Source organism: Lithobates pipiens, unplaced genomic scaffold (assembly GCF_037356315.1).
Source record: "Lithobates pipiens isolate NorthernLeopardFrog02 unplaced genomic scaffold, aLitPip1_a1.2 Scaffold_8, whole genome shotgun sequence".
Lineage (NCBI taxonomy): Eukaryota > Metazoa > Chordata > Amphibia > Anura > Ranidae > Lithobates > Lithobates pipiens.
In genome coordinates this window covers 357,895,050-357,917,792 of record NW_027507903.1, presented here as the reverse complement: position 1 = coordinate 357,917,792, position 22,743 = coordinate 357,895,050, and positions in this window count along the sequence as shown.

Sequence of the window (22,743 nt, the reverse complement as noted above, 5' to 3'; positions counted from 1 at the left end):
TGTTCAAAAGGAAGATCGCCATTGGGCAAGTAAGCATTATTTCCATGTCACAGTGGTACTTAACATTAGGGATGAGCCCAATGTTTGTGTCGAACGTAGGTTCGACTTGAACTTTGGGTGTTCACCCATTCGCCGAATTTAGAACATTATGGGGCATTCGTGGGAAATTAGAGTGCCCGCAGAAAGCCCCATAATGCCCCAAAACACTTTGTCCCCATGTTGATGGGGACAAGGGCCTCATCCCCACAATCCTTGCCCGGTGGTTGTGGGGGGTCTGCGTGTGGGGGTCTTATCAAAATCTGGAAGCCGCCTTTAACAAGGGGACCCCCAGATCCCACTTCCCTCTTGTGAATGGGTATTGGGTACATTGTACCCTTACACAGTCACCAAAAAAGTGTTGAAAAAGCAAAAATCACAGCAGACAGTTTGGGACAATTCCTTTATTAAAAAAAAAAAAATTTCCATGATGTTGATTCGTCTTCGATCACAGCGCCGACGACCTGAGAAAAAAAACCGGTAAGAACTCAGCCTCAATAGGTGGCTCTCACCGACTGCAGCCTTTTTGTAATGACAGCTGTTATATAGCTGAAGATGAGGCCACCTGGTGACGTAAACGGGTGACCCCACTCCCTCTGACATTGCGTGATGTCACATCATGTCAGAAGGGGCTGGTCATCTGCTTACGCCAACAGGTGACCCCTCAGCTATATAAGAGCTGTCAGCACAAAAAGGCTGCAGTCGGCGGGAGCTTCCCCTCGAGGCAGAGTTTTTCCCTTTATTTTCTCCGAATGTGACCGAAGATGAATGGACATTGCAGGACATTTTTTTTTTTTTAATAAAGGAATTGTCTTGAACTGTCTACTGTCATTTTTACTTTTTTGGTGAATGTGTAGTGGTACAATATACCTTATACCCATTCACATAGGGGGGCCGGATCTTGTTAAAGGGGACTTCCAGATTCCAATAAGCCCCCCCGCCCACAGACCCCCACAGCCACCGGGCAAGGGCTGTGGGGAAGAGGCCCTTGTCCCCATCAACATGGGGACAAGGTGTTTTGGGGGGACCACAAAACACCACCCCCATGTTGAGGGTATGTGGCCTGGTACGGTTCAGGAGGGGGGGCGCTCTCTCACCCCCCTTTTCCTGCGGCCTGCCAGGTTGCATGCTTGGATAAGGGTCTGGAATAGATTTGGGGGGACCCCAAGCAATTCTTTTTTTACATTTTGGTGCAGGGTTCCCCTTAATAATAATACCAGATCCAAAGGACCTGGTAATGGACTGGGGGGGAATCTATGCCATTTTAGTCAGTTATTTTTATAAATATTACCAGGATTCGAAAATACATTAAAGCCGCGAGCAGTTTTAAATTACATTTTTTCCTTTAGAAATGTTATTGTTCTGTGTTACTGTTATAAACACGAGAAAGATGCGCTACTTTACAGGCAGACTAAGGACACCCCCAGGCACGATATTTAAAGGAATATTTCATTTTTATTGTTTTACTTTAAGCATTATTACAATCACTGAAAAAAAAGTTTTTAAAACTTTTTTTGCATTGATACATGTCCACTGGGGCAGGACCTGGGTTCCCAAACACTTTTTATGGCAATGGCATGCACATAAGTAGGGATGAGCTTCGAGTTCGAGTCGAACTCATGTTCGACTCGAACATTGCCTGTTCGCCTGTTCAGCGAACAGTGAACAATTTGGGCTGTTCGCAGCAAATTCGAAAAGCCGGAACAACCTATACAAGTCTATGGGAGAAAACTAAAACTAAAGTGCGCATTTTAAAGGGTAATATGCAGGTTACTGTCCTAAAAAGTGTTTGGGACCAGGGTCCTGCCCCAGGGGACATGGATCAATGCAAAAAAAGTTTTAAAAACGGCCGTTTTTTCAGGAGCAGTGATTTTAATAATGATTAAAGTGAAACAATAAAAGTGTAATATTCCTTTAAATTTCGTAGCTGGGGGGTATCTATAGTATGCCTGTGAAGGGGCGCATGTTTCTGGTGCTTAGAACTGTCCCTGCACAAAGTGTCATTTGTGCAGGAAAAAAAAGTATTTTAAAATCACTTGCGGCTAAATTGTCGGGTCTCCGTAATACAGAGAACACTCAATGAGTGTTCTCTGTATTAGCCGACAATTCATTCATTCATTGATAAAAATAAAAATAAAAAAAAAAGCGTGGGGGTTCCCCTAAATTCAATTACCAGGCCCTTCAGGTCTGACATGGATATTAAGGGGAACCCCGTGTCAAATTAAAAAAAAAAAATTGACGTGGGGGTCCCCCTAAATATCCATACCAGACCCTTCAGGTCTGATATGGATATTAAGGGGAACCCCGCATCAAATAAAAAAAAAATTGACGTGGGGGTCCCCCTAAAAATCCATATCAGACCCTTTATCCAAGCACGCAACCTGGCAGGCCACAGGAAAAGAGGGGGGGACGAGAGAGCGCCCCCCCTCCCTCCTGAACCGTACCAGGACACATACCCTCAACATTGGGAGGATGCTTTGGGGGTCTGTGACCCCTCAAAGCACCTTGTCCCCATGTTGATGAGGACAAGGGCCTCATACTCACAACCCTGGCCGTTGGTTGTGAGGGTCTGCGGGCGGGGGGCTTATCAGAATCTGGAAGCCCCCTTTAACAAGGGGACCCCCAGATCCCGCCCCCCCTGTTTGAAATGGTAAGGGGGTACAAAAGTACCCCTACCATTTCACAAAGAAAGTGTCAAAATGGTTAAATAAGACAAACACACTTTTGAAAAATTCCTTTATTAAAAATGAAAAATATAAAAAAAAGATTCCAGCGGTGCTAATCCACTCTTGCTATCCAGCGACAGATCTCCGGGGTCCAGCGATGGATGATCATATCCAGCGACGGAGGATCTCTCAGTCCAGCGCTGTCCATGCATCCGTCTTCTGTCTCCACTGCGGAGACACTGCAGAGATCCCAGCGCTGACGTTTCTTATATTAGGAGAGCGGGGCCACCCGTCACCTGACCCTGCCCCCTCTGACACTGGTGAAGGGAGCCAGGGGTTCCCCAGTGACGTATGGGTGACCCCGCCCCCTCTGATGTAACGGAAACCCTGAAGGGTCTGGTATGGATATTTAGGGGGACCCCCACGTCAATTTTTTTTTTATTTGACACGGGGTTCCCCTTAATATCCATGTCAGACCTGAAGGGCCTGGTAATTGAATTTAGGGGAACCCCCCACGCTTTTTTTTTATCAATGAATGAATGAATTGTCGGCTAATACAGAGAACACTCATTGAGTGTTCTCTGTATTACGGGGAGCCGACAATTTAGCCGCAAGTGATTTTAAAAGACTTTTTTTCCTGCACAAATGACACTTTGTGCAGGGACAGTTCTAAGCCCCAGAAACATGCGCCCCTTCACAGGCATACTATAGATACCCCCCAGCTACGAAATTTAAAGGAATATTACACTTTTATTGTTTCACTTTAATCATTATTAAAATCACTGCTCCTGAAAAAACGGCCGTTTTTAAAACTTCTTTTTGCATTGATCCATGTCCCCTGGGGCAGGACCCGGGTCCCCAAACACTTTTTAGGACAGTAACCTGCATATTACCCTTTAAAATGAGCACTTTTGATTGTGAACGGTCGAGTCCCATAGACTTTAATAGGGTTCTAAAGTTCACACGAAGTTTAGGTCTGTTCGCAGGCTCTGGTGCGAACCGAACAGGGGGGTGTTCGGCTCATCCCTACACATAAGCCTTTAAAATGAGCACTTTTGATTTTTCATGTTTGTGTCCCATAGGCCTTAACGGTGTTCACGTGTTCGCACAAAATTTTTGCCATTTTCACAAGTTCTGGTATGAACCGAACCCAGGGGATCTTCGGCTCATCCCTACTTGACATACACTCTCAAAAGCCAGACTTTTTTTTATGCAGGATGGTATACTTTTAGGACAGACACTGTTCAGAATTTATGATTTCAGCTTAATACTACAGGGTATATTTAGGGCATGGTCTACCTAGCTCTTGAGTACATGCTGGGGATCTTTATGAGAAGCATTTTTGGATTACCTATTTGACGGTCTTTATTGCTGATGGGTCCTTTTCCTACTGGTTGAGAGTTGCACAATTTTTGGAAACTCTTTGTATATACAAGCATTGGATTCCTTATCACCTCATGCAGAGTGCATCTGCTTGGCTTTAATTTTTAAATCAAAAGGAACTTTATTGACAAAGCAATAACAAAGAAACAGTACAGAATTCCATATCATTACATATTAAAGCGGACCTCCACCCTGAAGTGGAAGTTCCGCTCATCTGATCCCTCCCCCCCCGGTGCCACAATCGGCACCTTTTAGGGGGGGGGTGCAGATACCTGGATAATCCAGGTATCTGCACCCACTTCCGGGACAAGCTAGCTGCAGCTAGATGCAGATGTCCCGCCCCCCGATGTGTTCTGGGAAACACACATTTCCCAGGACACAGTGGGGACCAGTGGAGACGCTCAGCGCGACTCACGCATGTGCAGTAGGGAACCGGGCAGTGAATCCGCAATGCTTCACTTCCTGATTCCCTGAAAGAGGATGGCGGCGGGGCAGCAGAGAGACGAGCGATTGCTCGTCATCTGCCGCCGACATCGCTGGACCCTGGGACAGGTAAGTGTTAATTTATTAAAAGTCAGCAGCTGCAATATTTGTAGCTGCTGGCTTTTAATATTTTTCTTAAAGGTGCAGCTCCTCTTTAAGCATGAGCAATTTGCATTTAATGTTCAACTTCTTCAGCACATAATCACATTACATCGGCATCAGATTCAGTTTCAACAATACTCTCAGGGTCACAGAGTAACTGAAAAAACCAAGGTCCCAGGGTGGGTAACCCACACCATTACCCACTTGGCCAATTTACAGCAGTAAGCAGTCCATAATTAGATCTACAGGGGCTAAACCAGGAACAGCTAGCCACTGTGCCCATATTTTGACAAATTTTGTTATGCTACCCCTGTGCTGGTAGATACATTTTTCCAGTCTCACTCATTTGAGTCAGCCACTCCTTCACCATGGGGGGGATCTGTCGATTTCTAGTGCCTCAGAATTAATTTCCTGGCCTGGAAAAGGGCCCTAGCTATGGCTAGTCTAGAGGTCTCCTCCAACGGAAATTCATCTATAGTTCCCAACAGGCATAGTTTAGGGTGTTCTAAAAGATGAATCTGAAATACACGGTTAATAATCTCTACCACCTCCTTCCAATATATATGCAGTTTGGGGCACTACCACAACATATGGATCAGGTCACCATGATCCCTCATGTATCTAGTGCAAGGTGGATCCTCACGTACCCTCATTCTCATCAATCTAGCGGCTGTGCAATGGACATGTTGAAGCACATATAATTGGGATAACCTTTGGGCCACATTCAAGGAACAAGGGGAACTGCAGCAAGAGCGTCCTCCCATTGATCGTCCTCAAGTGCTCTGACATCCCTTTCCCATTTAGATATCACTGCTGCAGTGCTATCATGGAGGAACTTATAAAGCAACATAGAGTAGCTCCGGGAGATAAACCCCTTGTAAAAGGTTACCTCCCACATGTAATTTAAAATTGGCATAGGACTCTGTGTGCACGAACGGGTGCAGAAAAATTGGTCGCCCCCATCATCATTACCATTGGAGACAAATTGGCAATTCCCTTCTTTTTAGGCTCATGTTCCTATCATCTTCAACCTCAGAACCAACATCTAAATCCAGTAATGACTGACACTGTAGTCAAATTACTAGAATTACTAGAATAGATATGGACAAGGAGGCAGGTTTATCCACTCTGGCAACTGCAGGGGGACTGCACACTTATCTCTGCTTGGATGACAGAGGACGAGGAGGATGAGCAAGGTTTAGTAAGCCAGTCCACCACCTCCTCTGCATGCTGTGGCTGGATAGTACGGACAAACTCACTAAACAGAGGAAATGATGTCCTGCTTGAGGACTGACTACCACGTCCACCTTTGCCTCTGGACACATTTTTTGCTGGTCCCCTTGCAGTGCCAAGGGAACATCTGCCTCTCCTTGTTGTCCTCCCAGAAATTATTGATGGGGAGGGGACAGTGCTTATAAGCAAATGTAAAGAAGAAGTGGAAATCTCTACATAGATGCACTTTAATCAATGTAAAGAGGTGTTTGTTGCACTTTAATATGAGTACTCACACTACAGAGACACTCTGCATGGATACACTATAATATACTGTAATATAATGCGCCAAACATACAGTGACACATTGAACTATATGGCGTTAAACTGGCAGTAAGTGTTTAATTTGGGCTCCTGCGCTGTATAGGGAATAAGAAGTGGTAATTTGTCTAATTAACTGGATGCTGCAAACACTTCCATGAGACACACACTCATGTAAAAAGATAAGTGAATAAAAAGTTAAATCTTTAGTTAAACTGGCAGTAATGCACAAAAAATGATATGGCGTTAAACTGGCAGTAACGCACACAAAACAATATGGTGTTAAACTGGAAATAATACACACAGAACTATATGGTGTTAAACTGGCAGTAACGCACACAAAACTATATGGTGTTAAACTGCCAGTAACGCACACAGAAGTAAATGGCCATAAACTGGCAGTAACATACACAGAACTATATGACGTTAAACTGGCAGTAATGCACATAAAACTATATGGTGTTAAACTGGCAGTAATGTACACAAAAATATATAGTGTTAAACTGGCAGTAACGCAAAAATCCATACCAGACCCTTATCCGAGCACGCAACCTGGAAGGTCACAGGAAAAGAGGGAGGGCGCTCTGAACCATACCAGACCACATGCCCTCAACATTGGGAAGGTGCATCGGATGCTGGAAATGCAGCTAGTGGAGTATTCTGTCTGGCGGGGCAGTCCTGATGCCTGTGGATTCCTCCTGGTCATAGCCCAGGTGTAGTGTAGAGGATGTACCCCCGGAGGGGCTGGCGATTGCTGTCTTTGCAGTGGTGAGCCACTTCTGGGACACGGTGAGGTGAGGTGAGGTGAGGAGAGCTACAGACAAGCGGCCACCTCAGTCAGCGGCAAGGACATGCCCTCAAATTCCCGATTTTTATACTTGGTTATGTTTTGTAATTGAGAAGCCAGATAGTAGAGCCATGAGTTTGGAAGTGCCAGCCCACCTGCTTCCTTAGGGCTCTTTTTTATCTTTACAATAAATATCCCAAAAAGAGGATCCAGTGTCAGTTTCTGAAATTCTTTTGGCCACCTACCATAGGAAACCCCTAGATGCAGACGAATTCAAGAAGGTAACGGTAAGCCCAATAAAACCAGCAGCTCCGTCGGGGGTCAGTGCTACATAAGTTTAACTCTTTTGTGTCTCCCTGGAAGCAGAGTTTGTCCTTTCACCTCTCCTGCTTTTCTTTTCTCCCTTCCAAATCTGTGCTCTCACGGCACAGTCTGTGTCATTCCTGTTGCTTTCTTCCCTCTTGGCTGGATTCACATCTATGCATTTTTAGTGCTTTTTGCATTTTGCAGATTTGCACCACAGTCCATTTAACATGGTTTCCTATAGAACACCTTCTGTAGTGCAAATCTGCAAAATGCAAAAAGCACTAAAAATGCATAGGTGTGAATCCAGCCTAAGACATAGCAAATCATAAATCTGTCAGCTGAGCAGCCTCCAGTGGCTCTGATTTTAGGCACAGTGCTGAGAATATAGAAAAAACTGAGTAAATGCAGAGCAGTGTGAGACAGTACATTACTGTATTTTAACCACTTCAGCCCCAGAGGATTTACCCCCTTCCTGACCAGAGCACATTGTGCTGTCATTCGATGTTGCACCCAAACAAAATCAATGTTATTTTTTTCCCACAAATAGAGCCTTCTTTTGGTGGTATTTGATCACCTCTGCGGTTTTTATTTTTTGTGGTATAAACAAAAAAAGAGCGACAATTTTGAAAATAAAGCAATAGTTTTTGCTATAATAAATATCTCCCAAATATATATAAAAAAAAAAATTTTTTTCCTCAGTTTAGGCCAATATGTATTCTACATATTTTTGGTAAAAAAAAAAAAAGCACAATACGCGTATATTGATTGGTTTGTGCAAAAGTTAGAGCGTCTACAAAATAGGGGATATTTTATGCCATTTTTATTACTAATATGTTTTTTATTAATAATGGCGGCTATCTGCAATTTTTATCATGACTACAACATTATGGCGGGCACATCAGACATTTTTGACACTATTTTGGGACCATTGTAAGTTATACAGCTATCAGTGCTATAAAAATGCACTGATTACTGTTTGCATGACACTGGCAGGGAGGGGGTTAAACAGGGGCCGATCAAGGGGTTAAGTGTGTCCTAGGGTGGGATTCTAACTGTTGGGGGGGATGGGATACTATTTACATGACAGGTATCACTGCTCCCAATGACAGGGAGCAGAGATCACTGTCATGTCACTAGGCAGAACGGGGAAATGCCTTGTGTGCATAGGCATCTCCCAGTTCTTCCGCTCCATGACATGATCGCAGGGCCCTGGCGGACATCGAGTCCATGGGACCCACAGTCATGGTCATGTAGCATGCGGTAGGCCCATGCCCACAATGCTGCATCTTAAAGGCGACATACCTGTACACCCATTTGCCCAGCCGTGGCATTGTGCCGACATACATTGTTGTGTGCTGGTCTGAAAAGGGGTTAAACAGTATAGCACTTATTTTGAATATTTTACTTAGCTATTTCTGCAAAAAAGAATAGCCTAAAGTAATCTATCTGACTAAGGCCTGGTTCATACCTATGCATTTTTTGGTGCGTTTTCAGTTTTGCAGAAACACACTACATGATTTCCTATAGGTCACATACACATCTGTGCATTTTATGGAAAGGGCCAGGGACTTTTTTCTGGTTTTTGGTTCCATAGACTGCAATGGATCGAAAACGTGTATTGAAAAATGCAAAATGCACCTGGAATATGCAAAATGCAACCTGCATAGGTGTGAACCAGGCCTAAAGTTCAACTTTAAAGAATGATCAAAAAAATTATTGTGGCACCTGATTTTTTGGGACATTTTTGTCTGTTGGCCCACTGATTTAAATGTACTCACCTAATGCAAAAATCACATATAAGTTGTAAGGAGGTAAAGAACTGGTAATTAGAACAGGTTAGGGTTAACTAAGGGTTATTCAAGGATTAAATAAAAACAAATTGCCACTGCAGTTATACTACAACAGGTTGGCTCGGCTGCGCAAATCACCATGATTGTACGTCAGGCACATACACGGCAATCTGGGGCAATTTGCTAGCAGGGGAGCCAATCAGCAGGTCCGGTAGACTCAATGTCTGCTGGCCACCCATGATTGCTCCACAGAGAGACAGAATGGGAATCTGCCAGTGTTAACAAAGCAGATCCCTGTTCTGTCTTGGGAGTAGAGTGAGATTGTCTGTTCCTAGTGATCATTAACAGCGGTCTCTCTCTCTACTCTCTGTCAGTCCACTCCCCCTACAGTTAGATATATACAATAACACTGCGCAGTACCGAAAGTATAGGAAAAAGCTGCCAACACGCTAAAACTAGGATTTTTTAGCTATAAATGGCGGCCCGGCGTGCGTTCCACACCTCTATCCCATTGCGTTCCACCTAATCAACTCCCACAGTTAAACCCAATGGCTGAAACACAATACACTATGGGCTAGTATTGCATCTATAGAGATTACAGCACAATTTACATTCCCAATTATGAGAAAAATCATATATAATTACCACAACAGTAAAACGAAATTTCCAATAAACCCGGAACCGGAAGTTTACAAGCGCAGTGTTGGCGCTGTGTCTCCTCCAATGGAACAAAAAACGTAAGTGAGCCTCGCCTCCCATGGCACGGCTGAAATGGAACATAGACACACACAACCAGAAGTAAACAAACGTCACTTCCGGTGTGATACAGAAACGAGGCTTGAATATCAACCAGCCTCCTAATGTCGCCCCTAACACCAGAAGAGCGAGGTTTTAGTGTCAAAACCACTGTAACACCGCCCCTAGTGTCCAGAAAAAGGAACCAATAAGAAAGAGAACCCATAAAGAAAAATATATAAAAAATGATATAAAAAATTAATTAATAAATATATATACTAAAAAATATATACAAAATATTAAAAAACTATTAAAAAACATAAAAAAGGAAAAAGTGGAGATAGGTCCTAACTCTGAAAAACTTATCCAACTATATATTATGACTATACAAGAAATTTTCAATGACACACTTCTACCAATGATGGTCTATGTGCAAGGTGACCAAAAGGTCCCATAAGGAGTGGACCAAAACGGAGAGTGTCGGCGTCCAACCAACTATTCTCACCAAACAATGTATATAACAATCTATTAAATAAATAGGGCCCAACTGGCTGTTCACACAGAAATGTGTACTACGATCTATTTGATAGATAGGGACCTAAGCTAATAGAAATCGTCGCCCCATTTGAACTCTGACACATTATTAATTATCGTCAAAGCCAATCATATATCACAAATGAAATGTCCACTGAAGTGACACACAGGAGTGAAACCCACAAAAAAAACAAAAAAAAAAACACACAATTCACAAAAATGTGTTCTTTTAGGAATCATCTATAAATGCAATGATATCCCACTCCACATTCATGCTGAATGGGGAGTGGGATTGAAGTTCATAAATCCAGTAGGTCTCCAACCTCGAGACCCCTCTTGTGAGGGCCCCCCCTCTCCATGGTGGAGTGTACCTGTCAATCACCGCAAATTGTGTGCCCTGTGGGTCACTATTATCGAATTCCCTGTAGTGTCTTGACAAGAGACTGTTCTCTGTCCAAAAAGTGATGCGCTGCTTCAATTCCCTTCTCCTGTAGTATGCATGTGTACAGGGATGCAACATCTGCAGTGGCTATGATACACTGCCCATGAACTTGCAAACCTTCTAGTCTTCTGATGGTATCACCTGTATCTTTGAGATAAGATGGCATCTTTCTGACTAAAGGCTGGAGATAGAAGTCTACATAACGGCCTATACGTGATGTCACTGAATTGATGCCACTAACAATCGGTCTGCCGGGGGGGTTAACTAAATTTTTGTGAACTTTGGGCAAGTAATAAATGGTGGGTATTTGTGGGGATAAAGGGACCAAAAATGCTCTTTCCTTTTTATTCAAAATTTTTGGTTCATAACCTTTGTCTATAAGGTCATTCAATTGTCTCCTACAGACATTGGTAGGATTATTAGACAATTTATGGTATGTGCCAGGTTCACTCAGGATATTAACCATTTCCTCCTCATATTTATCTCTATCCAGAATAACAATGCCACCTCCCTTGTCTGCCGGAAGTATGATGACTTGTTTTTGGTCACATAGTCATCGTAATGCTGCTTTAGGGAGAGAGGTGGGATAATGTTTCTTCACTGATAATTTTGCCAAGTCCTTAAAGCGGGAGTCCACCGGGACTCCGCGTTTTTTTTTTTTTTTTTTAAAGCCAGCAGCTACAAATACTGCAGCTGCTGACTTTTAAATAGTGACACTTACCTGTCCAGCGCGCCCGCGATGTCGGCACCCGAAGCCGATCGCTCGCTCGGCTGCCGGGTCCCGCCGCCATCTTGGGTATGGGAATCAGGAAATGGAGCCTTTCGGCTTCATCTCCCGGTTCCCTACTGTGCATGCGCGAGCCGCGCGGCGCAATCCGGACGGTCCCCGCTGCCTCTGGGAGCTGTGTGTTTCCCAGCAGGCAGCGGGGCACTTGCTGAAGGGGCGGGCGCTTGCGGAACGTACGCCCCGTTCCGCAGAGAGCTAGCCCGGAAGTGGGTGCAGTTACCTGGATTATCCAGGTAACTGCACCCCCCTCCCCCCTGAAAGGTGCCGATTGTGGCGCCAGAGGGGGGGGGATTCCGATGAGCGGAGGTCCATTTTAGGGTGGACCTCCGCTTTAAGTACCAGATCTCTAAAGATTTTCACCGCAGGAGCGGTTGGCACTGGAGGGGAAAAGAGGGAGGGATTTGATAATCCCGAGTGGACGGTACCTGATGTACTAGCATGGTAATCTGTTTGATATGGATTAGATATTAAATATCTTTGGATATTAATCTTCCGTATGAACTTTTGTACATCTATAAAAGAAGTAAATTTATTTAATTTATTAGGAGGTGCGAATTTGAGACCTCTATCTAGTATAGACATTTCATCTTGAGTAAAAGATTTGGTACTCAAATTAAAAACACCTTGGCCTATCAAAGCCTTCTTCGCTTTCCGCCTTTGTAATTTCCTTCCACCTCTACACCCTCTCTTGGTTCTTGCTCCCTTTTTCTGGTGTATGGGTCCTCGTAAAAACCCTGTTGTTCATAATTGGTGGTGGGTTGGTTATAAAGATAAGGGGAAGGAGCATGTCCGTTATAAGTGATGTCGGGGTCTCTCATATCTCTTAATGGTGCAAACCTATTCTATGTGGATGGTATACCCTCCTGATGTTGGAATACCCGATTCTGATAATTGGAAGAACTTAGCTCTCTAGGAGGGGGGTAATAGGGAGAGTTATTGTAGTCCCTATGGGTCGAGGTGTTGCTTTGATAGGAATTTAATAAATTTTTTATATAATTTTTTATATATTTTTCTTTATGGGTTCTCTTTCTTATTGGTTACTTTTTCTGGACACTAGGGGCGGTGTTACAGTGGTATTGACACTAAAACCTCGCTCTTCTGGTGTTAGGGGTGACATTAGGAGGCTGGTTGATATTCAAGCCTCGTTTCTGTATCGCACCGGAAGTGACGTTTGTTTACTTCCGGTTGTGTGTGTCTATGTTCCATTTCAGCCACGCCATGGGAGGCGGGGCTCACTTCCGTTTTTTGTTCCATTGGAGGAGACACAGCGTCAACACTGCGCGGGTCACCGGAAGTGACGCTTGTACACTTCCGGTTCCGGGTTTATCGGAAATCTCGTTTTACTGTTGTGGTAATTATATATGATTTTTCTCATAATTGGGAATGTAAATTGTGCTGTAAAATTTGGCGGATTTGACACACATCCCATGCTCCATTCATCCTCTATAGATGCAATACTAGCCCATAGTGTATTGTGTTTCAGCCATTGGGTTTAACTGTGGGAGTTGATTAGGTGGAACGCAATGGGATAGAGGCGTGGAACGCACGCCGGGCCGCCATTTTGCCTATACCGGAAGTGGACACCTGTGACACACAGGGGGGGATCCTAATTGCATTAAGGTATGTTATCTATATAAGGCAGTGTAACAGTGGTAGGAGTCCACCCCAGATGATGACCCATGGGTCGAAACGCATCAGAAAGACTCTACCACTGCCTATTTCCTCTGACATGTTTGTTAGCAACTATGGAAATGTGAGTTTGATATTTTATTTTTATTAAAGTAAATCTTTTTTAAACGTTATTACACCATCTTGGCTCTATCCTTAAATTTTTATGTCTGAGCTGATGCCGGAGTTGTCTCTCTAAAAACGGTGATCATATATAGTCCATTGTATTGAAAGAACTACTTGCTCTGGGATACACTCAACTATGGAATGCTGAATCCAGTGCCTCAGTAGTTGGAACCATAAGCTATTGTTGACCCCTTAGATATAAGTCTATTCGGGTCATTTCCATCTGGCAAGCCTGTGCTTCTTAAGGTGGTGGGAGCTACACTGCGGTGGAATTGTTTATGGTCATATCAGATTGGGATTTTTGTCTTCACCGAAGTTTGTTGGGATTCACATCTGCACATCCATTTTCATCAGTATATGGACTTGATTGTTTATGTATTTATTTTCTTTTTTTTGAAGTTGTTATCCTCAGATTTGGGGTTACGTTTCACTAATAAGTTATGGTTATATGAATACACTATATTTGGTTTATATATATATTCCCTTTTTAGTATATATGTTGTTTACCTTCAGTGTTCACTATTTTGAGTTGTCTTCACTGATTATTTTTGGGCATTTTTTGATTATCACAGCAGCATATGTTTTGCGCTTACACTTTATATTTGACCCCCTACAGTTAGAAAGCACTTCCCTAGGTAACATTTAACCCTTTGATCTCCCATGGTGTTAACCCCTTCCCTGCCGGTGTCATTTATACAATAATCAGTGCATTTTTATAGCACTGATCACTGTATAAATGTCACTCGTCCCAAAAAAGTGTAAAAAGTGTCCAATCTGTCCACCAAAATGTTGCAGTCCAGCTAAAAATCGCATATCACCGCCATTACTAGTAAAAAAAAAAAAATGCCATAAATCTATCCTCTATTTTGTTGTTAACTTTCCCGCAAACCAATCAATATATGTTACCGTAATTGGGATTTTTTTTTACCAAAAAATATGTAGGAGAATACATATTGGTCTAAACTGATGAAGAAATTATTTTTTTTTACATTTTTTTTGATATTCATTATAGCAAAAAGTAAAAAATTTTGTTTTTTATATCAAAATTGTCACTTTCTTTGTTTATAGCTCAAAAAATAAACTCAGAGGTGATCAAATACCACCAAGAGAATCCTCTATTTGTGGGAAAAAAGGATATACATTTTTTTTTTTTTTTTGGGGTACAACGTTGCACGACTACGCAATAGTCAACGAAGTGCCGAATCGCAAAAAAATGGCCCGGTCAGGAAGTGGGTAAATCCTTCAGGGGCTGAAGTGGTTAAAGAAGTGTAATGTTGCCTTAACTGACATCATATGCAGATCAGAGGACTTTGATATTCATATGAACAAAACAGAGTAAATACAAAGCAATAATATTGCTTTACATTTCTTTTTCGAAATTTAATCTGAGCAGTAAACACTCATCAGAGACCATTCAGAAGAAATACAAAGTAACATTATTACTTGTTTGTATTTCTTCTGAGTTGTGTTTGACAGCACTGCTCCTGTGCCTGCTGTATAACGCTATGGGTCCCAACTGTAATATTTGTAAATGTCATTTTGGATGGGAAATATCGGTAAGAGCCTGGGGAAGCTGCAGAAGGTGGAGATGGACAGGGGTTAAATAGAGATGCTGACTGCAGCCCGGTGGAAATGATTGACAGCAATTTGCTGCCAGATCACATCCACAAAGCTGCACAGAGCTTTGCAAAAAGCACCAAAAATGCATAGGTGTGAATCCAGCCTAATGCTGGATTCACACCTATGCATTTTTAGTGCTTTTTGCATTTTGCAGATTTGCACTACAGTCCATTTAACATGGTTCCCTATGGAACATGTTCTATAGTGCAAATCTGCAAAAAGCACTAAAAATGCATAGGTGTGAATCCAGCCTAAAGTGGGGCACTGGAGGGAACACAGAATAGAAAAAAAAGATGAACATGTCCTTCCAGGCTTAGGCTCGATTCACATCTATGCATGTTGCTTTTGAGCGTTTTTGCAGTGCTTTTTGCGGTGCTTGCTGCATATTTGAACTCGCGTTTTTACCGCGATTTTGCCGCGTTTAGCGTTTTCTTTACACTGTGGTTGCTTAGCAACCAGATATATACAGTGAAAAAAAAATGAAAAAAAAAAATGAAAAAAAAAAAGCAAGACGCAAATCATGGCAAAATTGCGGCAAAATCGCGGCAAAAACGCAGTAAAAACGTGGTACTTGCATTTTTGATGCAGGTCCATTGACTTCTATTACATGCAAAACGCTGCATTTTGCATGAAAAAAAGTCCCCAACCCTTTCCAAAAACGCAGAGGCACAAAAATGCATTGATGTGAACATGTTCCATAGGAACTCATGTTAAAAAATGTCCTTGCATTTCTGCAAAATGCAAAATGCATCAAAAAACGCGCTAGTGTGAATTGAGCCTAAGGCTGGATTTATACCTATGCAGTTTTGGTTCTTTTTGCATTTTGCAGATTTGCACTACAGTCCATTTAACATGGTTTCCTATGGAACACGTTCTGTAGTGTAAATCTGCAAAATGCAAAAAGCACTAAAAGTGCATATGTGTGTATCCAGCCTAAGGAAATGCAGCTAACATAACGGTTACTGAGCTGGGCAGGAAAATTCCGTTCAATTCTTCTGTACATCAGTGGCAGTGAAAGGATTAAATCTGCATGTAAAGTTGAAAATGTAGTAGGATATACTTCTTCAAAAGTGGTCTTATTTTGTTTTTGCGAATCTGGTATTTAGCAGCAGCACTACTGTTTGTAAACACAGTGGTGGATATCCTGGGTGACATCATTAACCAAATATGGTTAGCATGGATGTATAGGATTTGTTACATCACTGGACAATACAATTGATATTGTATTTACATTTTGTGACAATGTTTATCTTTTTTTCTTTAAGTAATGAACTCTCATTGTACAGTTGTTTTTAATCACTTAAGCCCCAAACCATCTTGCTGGCCAAAGACTAGAGCACTTTATGCGATTCAGCACTACGTCGCTCCCAAACAAAATTGACATCCTTTTTTCCCCCACAAATAGAGCTTTCTTTTGGGGGTATTTTATCACCCCTGCGGCTTTTATTTTTTTCTCTATAAAAAAAAAGAGCGGCAAGATATGCAATTGTCGCAGCAGGGCAAGGCCTTTGTCCAAGGTGCGGACAAAGTGGGATTTGTTATCCTTAGGGATGATCAATTTAACTGGGTGTCGCCATTTGTATTGTATCTGACGGTTTCATAGAGGTTTAGTAATAGTAGCAAGATTCTTGCTTTGCCGCATGGTATGTTTTGATAGGTCAGCATAAAAAGCCAAGTTGGTGTATGACTGGGGATACTCAGAGAGTGGTTGCATGTGGCGTGCATCCGATTTTCCTTAACATGGAAAAAATGTATCCTGACAATAGTGTCTCTTGGCACTGTATCAGGTAAGTGTGGCAGTTTTGGCAGCCAATGTATGCAGTCAGTGGTTAACTCTAGTGGGGCGGTGTCAGGTAAAAAAAAGCGGACATTAATTATGTGAAATATTCTTTCAGTGCGGATGGTTGAACATACTAAGGTATGCCTCTATTTTTTAAATGATTCTGTCTTGAGCGGTCTTCTAAGTCTGCGATTTTGGCTTTCATCCACCCTATAGCCTCAGCTCCCTCGCTCTGTGCATCCACTAAATCATTGAAAGAGATGGTCACTTCTCCCATTTTAGCTTCAATAGCTTTTCATCTCTCTCCCATGTTTGATATTTCTGAGGTAAGGTGGTGCATCATTCTATTGAAATCAGAGTGGAGGTTTGCAGTGAAAGGAGCATATTTCTCAATGTAGTAACTGATACTGGCTGATTTGTAGTGAGATATGCAGTTATGGAGCTGCAGGGAGGGGAGGTCAGGGAGCCAATCCTGAGGAGGTGAGAAGAAGGCAGAGAATCTGCAGCAGCATTCAGCTGTATCTGTGTGGTAGACGATCCACCGTGGGATGCAGCCGCAAGTCTGCTGGCACCATTTTTAGGATTCTTTCTGTCAGGGAGCAGATAGAACTCTGTGAGTTTCCAGGGGGCAGAACACACATTTCTCCACTTGGGCATGATCCTGGGGGTGTAGTGAGATAAGAGACCTGATTGATGTATGTGCTGAGGGTGATTATTCATCGCTGTGTGCCCTAGAAAGCCGCCGCCCCCAGAGCAGATTAGCAGGCAGCCATCTTGGTCACCTTCTGGCTATGACCCCACATAATTTTTTTAATGGAAAATTTACAACTTTAAAAATTATAGTCTTACAGAAAGAATCAGGGGGTCTTTGGGAAAAGACGTAGCCCTTTTGCTACTCCCGACTCAAATAAGAGATCACTGCCAATGCTGAGGTGTAAATAACAGGAGATCTTGATTTCATCACCAAATGTGGTCAATTTATAAAAGGCATGCAACCTGGCTGATCAGAAAAGAGGATGGTTGAACTCTTGAACCATAACAGACCCCATGTATTTAACACTGGGAGGGTAACTTTCAATGTCTAAGGCAAATTTCCCATACCTTGCAATGTACCTTGTCCCTGTGTTAAGAGGAAAAGGGTCTCATCTCCACATCTGGTGCCCCAAGAGGATGTAGGGGTCTGCAGCAGAAACCTGCAAGAGTCTGTACGCTCATTTTAAAATAGAGGGCCCCCATATATTCAGTCCCCTCTATGTGAATGAGTATGGGGTACATAGTACTGTTGGTATCCATTTATAGAAAAAAAAACTGAAAAAGCAGAAGAAAAAAACCCATCTAAACCATGAAAAAAGTCACACACTGTGGATACACATCAGTTGCGATAAGCGATGCCCAACGATGTAGAACCACAACTACCATGACCCAATGATGATAATCCTGCCCACCACTACCCTGCCACAAATGACAGATCCCTTATCTTCTTGAATGTAAAAAAAGTGAGAGCGTAACTGATTTTTTTTTGTTTTGTTTTGTTTTGTTTTTAATACATGTGTGTTATGTGTGCGTTTTTTGGTTCAACTCAATAGAAATGTTTTTTTTTTTTTCAACTTGACTTTTTTAAATGTTTCATTTTCAATAAATGGGACAGCAAATAGAAGATGGCTAACACAATATAACATTCTGAAGGTACATAGTTATAAAACTGCACTTATCGCACACTACAGGAAAATAAATAATATACATATTACTATACTACTTATACTCAGTATTTAGTTTGCCAAAATTATTTTAACTGCTTAAGCTTATGAAATGTGATTAAAACAAAATAATCCTTTACCCTCTTAGAAATTAGAATATGATTTTTTTTATTTATTTTTTAATGAAACCTTTCAAATTATTCTTGAAAATTGCTTGTAGTAATGTTTTGTAACAACTTTATTTAATTGCTACTTCCATTCCTTGATTATTTCTCATTCTTAATTTTCCACTTGCATAGAACCTTCTGTATTTAGTTGTTTTAATTGGATTACTCTTCTGTTTCAAAAATGAAGGCATTAGCATTTATTTTCAGCTGTTTCTGAATCACTGATGTGCCCAATATGTACTTTGTCTCATTCTGTTACAAATTTCAAATTCATTTGTATGTTGTGGCTGCTTGCTTAATTTAGGCAGATTGACAAATAAGCATTAATAGCTTATAATATAAGAAGGAAGCATATTATTTAGGCATCTGTGTTTGTGTAAAGTGAATCAATTTTCCTGCGATTTTGTGATTTTTTTTTTTCATCCTCATTTAAATAAGGTTTTGTTCTCAAACTTGTAAATACTATGTAATTTTCAAAATGTTGCTTTCTTTTTACATTAATTAGGGAATTTGAAGGTCAGAACTAGATAAGATAAAAATACACCAAAAAGACAATACATTGAATATTTATAGTTGCCATAACATGATCATTTTAAGAGAAGTATGATGCCTTACACCTAAAGGTGACAGTTTTGAGATACTAATATATTTATTTGTGAGGGATTGTAATTGAATTCTATAAGGCAATTGTTTGAAATCACACTTGGAATAAAAATGTCTAATGCTCAGGATGGACATTTTTGGTCCACCGTATCTGTATTCTTTTGTGTGTGTAAGTTTACAGTATGCCTGGTAATATATGGGTAAGATGTAATGTTAGATGCGTCGGCTATTAATTTTTTATACAGTATAAATTTATACGTAAAACATGACTATTACTCAACATGATTTATAACTCTAACTGATGTGAGTTGGCTTGTCTATGTTTGGAGTATGTGAATCTCCGTCTAAAGGGGACATATCAGAACTAGGGATGAGCTGAACAATCCCTGGTTCAGTTCGCACCAGAACATACAGAACATGAAAAAAATTTGGAAGAACACACAAACACTGTTAAAGTCTATGGGACACGAACATGAAAAATAAAAAGTGCTAATTTTATAGGCTTATATGCAAGTTATTGTCATAAAAAAGTGTTTGGGGACCCGGGTCCAGCCCCAGGGGGGCATGTATCAATGCAATTTTTTTATTTTTTAACTGACTTTTTTGAAAGCAGTGATTTTTTTAATGCTTAAAGTGAAACAATAAAAATGAAATATTCCTTTAAATATTGTGCCTGGGGGGTGTCTATAGTATGCTTGTAAAGTGGCACATTTTTTCCGTGTTTAGAAAAGTACCAAAGCAAAATGACATTTCTAAAGGAAAATTTGTCATTTAAAACTGATCGTGGCTGTAATGTATTGTCGGGTCTCGGCAATATAGATAAAACTATTGAAAACAAGAGCATGGGTCCCCCTCAATCCATTATCAGGCCCTTTGGGTCTGATATGAATATTAAGGGGAACCCCGAACCATTTTTTTTTTTTTAGAAATGTGTGTGGGTCCCCCTAAAATCCATACCAGGCCCTTCAGGTCTGATATGGAAATAAAGGGGAGCCTTGTGACAAAATTTTTAAAAATGGCATGGGGTCCCCCAAAATCCATACCAGACCCTTACCGAGCAGGCAACCTAGCAGGCTGCAGGAAAAGAGGGGGATGAGATAGCACCCCCCCTCCTGAACCGTACCAAGCCACATGCCCTCAACGTGGGGAGGGTGCTTTGGGGTCTGACCCCAAAGCACCTTGTCCCCATGTTGATGAGTATAAGGGCCTCATCCCCACAACCCTTGCCCGGTGGTTGTGGGGTATGCTGGTGGGGTACCACTGGGAAGCTCCAGTGGCGTCAGAGGGGGCAGGGTCTCCTGTTTATTTCACTGGATGGCCCCACCCTCAGCTATATAAGAACTGTCACAGAGAAGAAACGTCAGTTGGCGGGAGCAGATTTTTTTTCCTGGTCTGTCGACTTGAACCACGGGCTCATCCCTAATCATACAGTATTAAAGTGTATATATAGCCATTTTTTAGCCTTGGATAGAGCAGGGAAGGGTTATCACCCCTGATTTTGTTTTAACTCAGTCTGTATTTATAAAGGTTTTATAGTAAGATATAGGATACAGAAAATAAAAATAAATAGTGATGGGCCGCACTCCCCCCTGGGTCAGTTCACACCAGAACTCCGGAACAGGTAAAAAGTTTCCACCAGGCCTGAAAACTCTATTAAAGTCTTGGGGACTCGAGCATGAAAACTCAAAAGTCCCATTTTTAAGGCCTATATGCAAGTTATTCACCATAAAAAGGGTATGGGGGCATGGGTAATGGCCTGGGGGACAGGTATCAATGCAAAAAAAAAAAAACTTTTAAAAAATATTAATTTTAAAAGAGCCATAAGGATGCTTAAAGTGAAACAATAAAAATTAAAAATGTATTTAAATATAGTGCCTGGGGGTCCCCTTAGTCTGCCTGTGAAGTGGTTCATCTGTACCATGTATAGAACCTGCTGTAGCAAAACTGACATTTGTAAAGAGGAAAAATATATATTTAAATCAATTATCACGGCTGCAAGCTATTACCACCAACACAAAAAAAATGAAAAAAGAAACATCAAAATTAAAAAATATAAAGGCGTCGGGTCCCCCTGCATAATCTATCCTGGTCCCGCTGCTTAACAACCTATTGACTGTGCGCTTGGCGGGCGAACATCCCACTGAGCGCACAGAAAATTTGAGTGTTCAGCGCACACCCAAATGGGTGATGTTCGGGCCAAACTTTTGCTTGGCCCGAACTGTTTGCCCATCCCTAATTCTGATGTATGCAATGATTATCATAGGAAACAAAGGGCCATGTAATATGTTACAGTAGGCAATAGGAGACAGAGCATTTTAAATGTAGAGATAAGAAGGTCCCGATTGTTTACTATGTGTCTTTTAGGGGAATTAGGAAGCCGAGGGAAGGAAGGAAGAAGAGAAATTGTAATAGGGAAATATGCAAGGAAAGATAGGGAAGGACAGGGATGGCAATATAATGGGGGGGGGTGAGGTCAAGGGGAAATATAACCCCAGCTCAACGCACAGGCTCATTCACTAAGGATGTAGTGCACTTACAAGTAGGTAAAATGGTTTACTAGTTTCACAATATCACAGTGTCACAATGAAGCAAATGCACCATCTGAATTAGAATATTCTCATAAATGTACCAGTGTTGCACAAGTGTGTGACTGGAAAAGAAGTAGCAACACAAAACATGTTATTTTTTTTAATATTACTTTTATCAGACTACATTATACCAGTTTATAAGTATGTGCATTTCTAAGGCATTTTCAAAGCGTGTTATTAAAAGAATTTGTGCTTGAAACACTTTAATCTTTAAGCTTCATGAAAAGACCAGCTCCTTGCTCAATGTTTTTTGTTTAAAGTGTACTTCTAGTTCCAATATTTCTTACAAACCCTTTAAATTTTGACTGCTGTACAGTCCTCCACTGATAAAATGTGCCCCTACTTTTTGTTCTTCTGACATACTTTTCATCAGAAAAGCAGTCAAGGAAGCTTTCCAATGCTAATATGGCACATGGCGGAAAGGAATTTTTGTTAACTATCTTTTTCTCTGTTGCACATAGGACTCTATTAAGGAGATTTGCCCCAACTTTCTGTTCTGACCACACAATTTTGCCACAATAGAAGAAAATTGCAAAAGGGAAATAAACAGGGAATGCATAAAAATAAATACCTGTATGGGTAAAGATACCTATCATGACATAACGTGACATAAAAAATATAATATTTTTACAAAACAATTTTAGTTTATTGTGAGCTATTAATAGAACATCCAGTACAAGCAGGATACCATGTGGTGATTCAATATCCATAGCAGACGCTGGCAGATCAAATAAACTATTATGCACCACCCACATAGAGGAAAGTTATGGTGAGTAGGGATGAGCCGAACACCCCCCGGTTCGGTTCGCACCAGAACTTTCGAACGGACCCCGCGTTCGTAACGAACGTTAGAACCCCATTGAAGTCTATGGGACTCGAACGTTCGAAATGGAAAGTGCTCATTTTAACG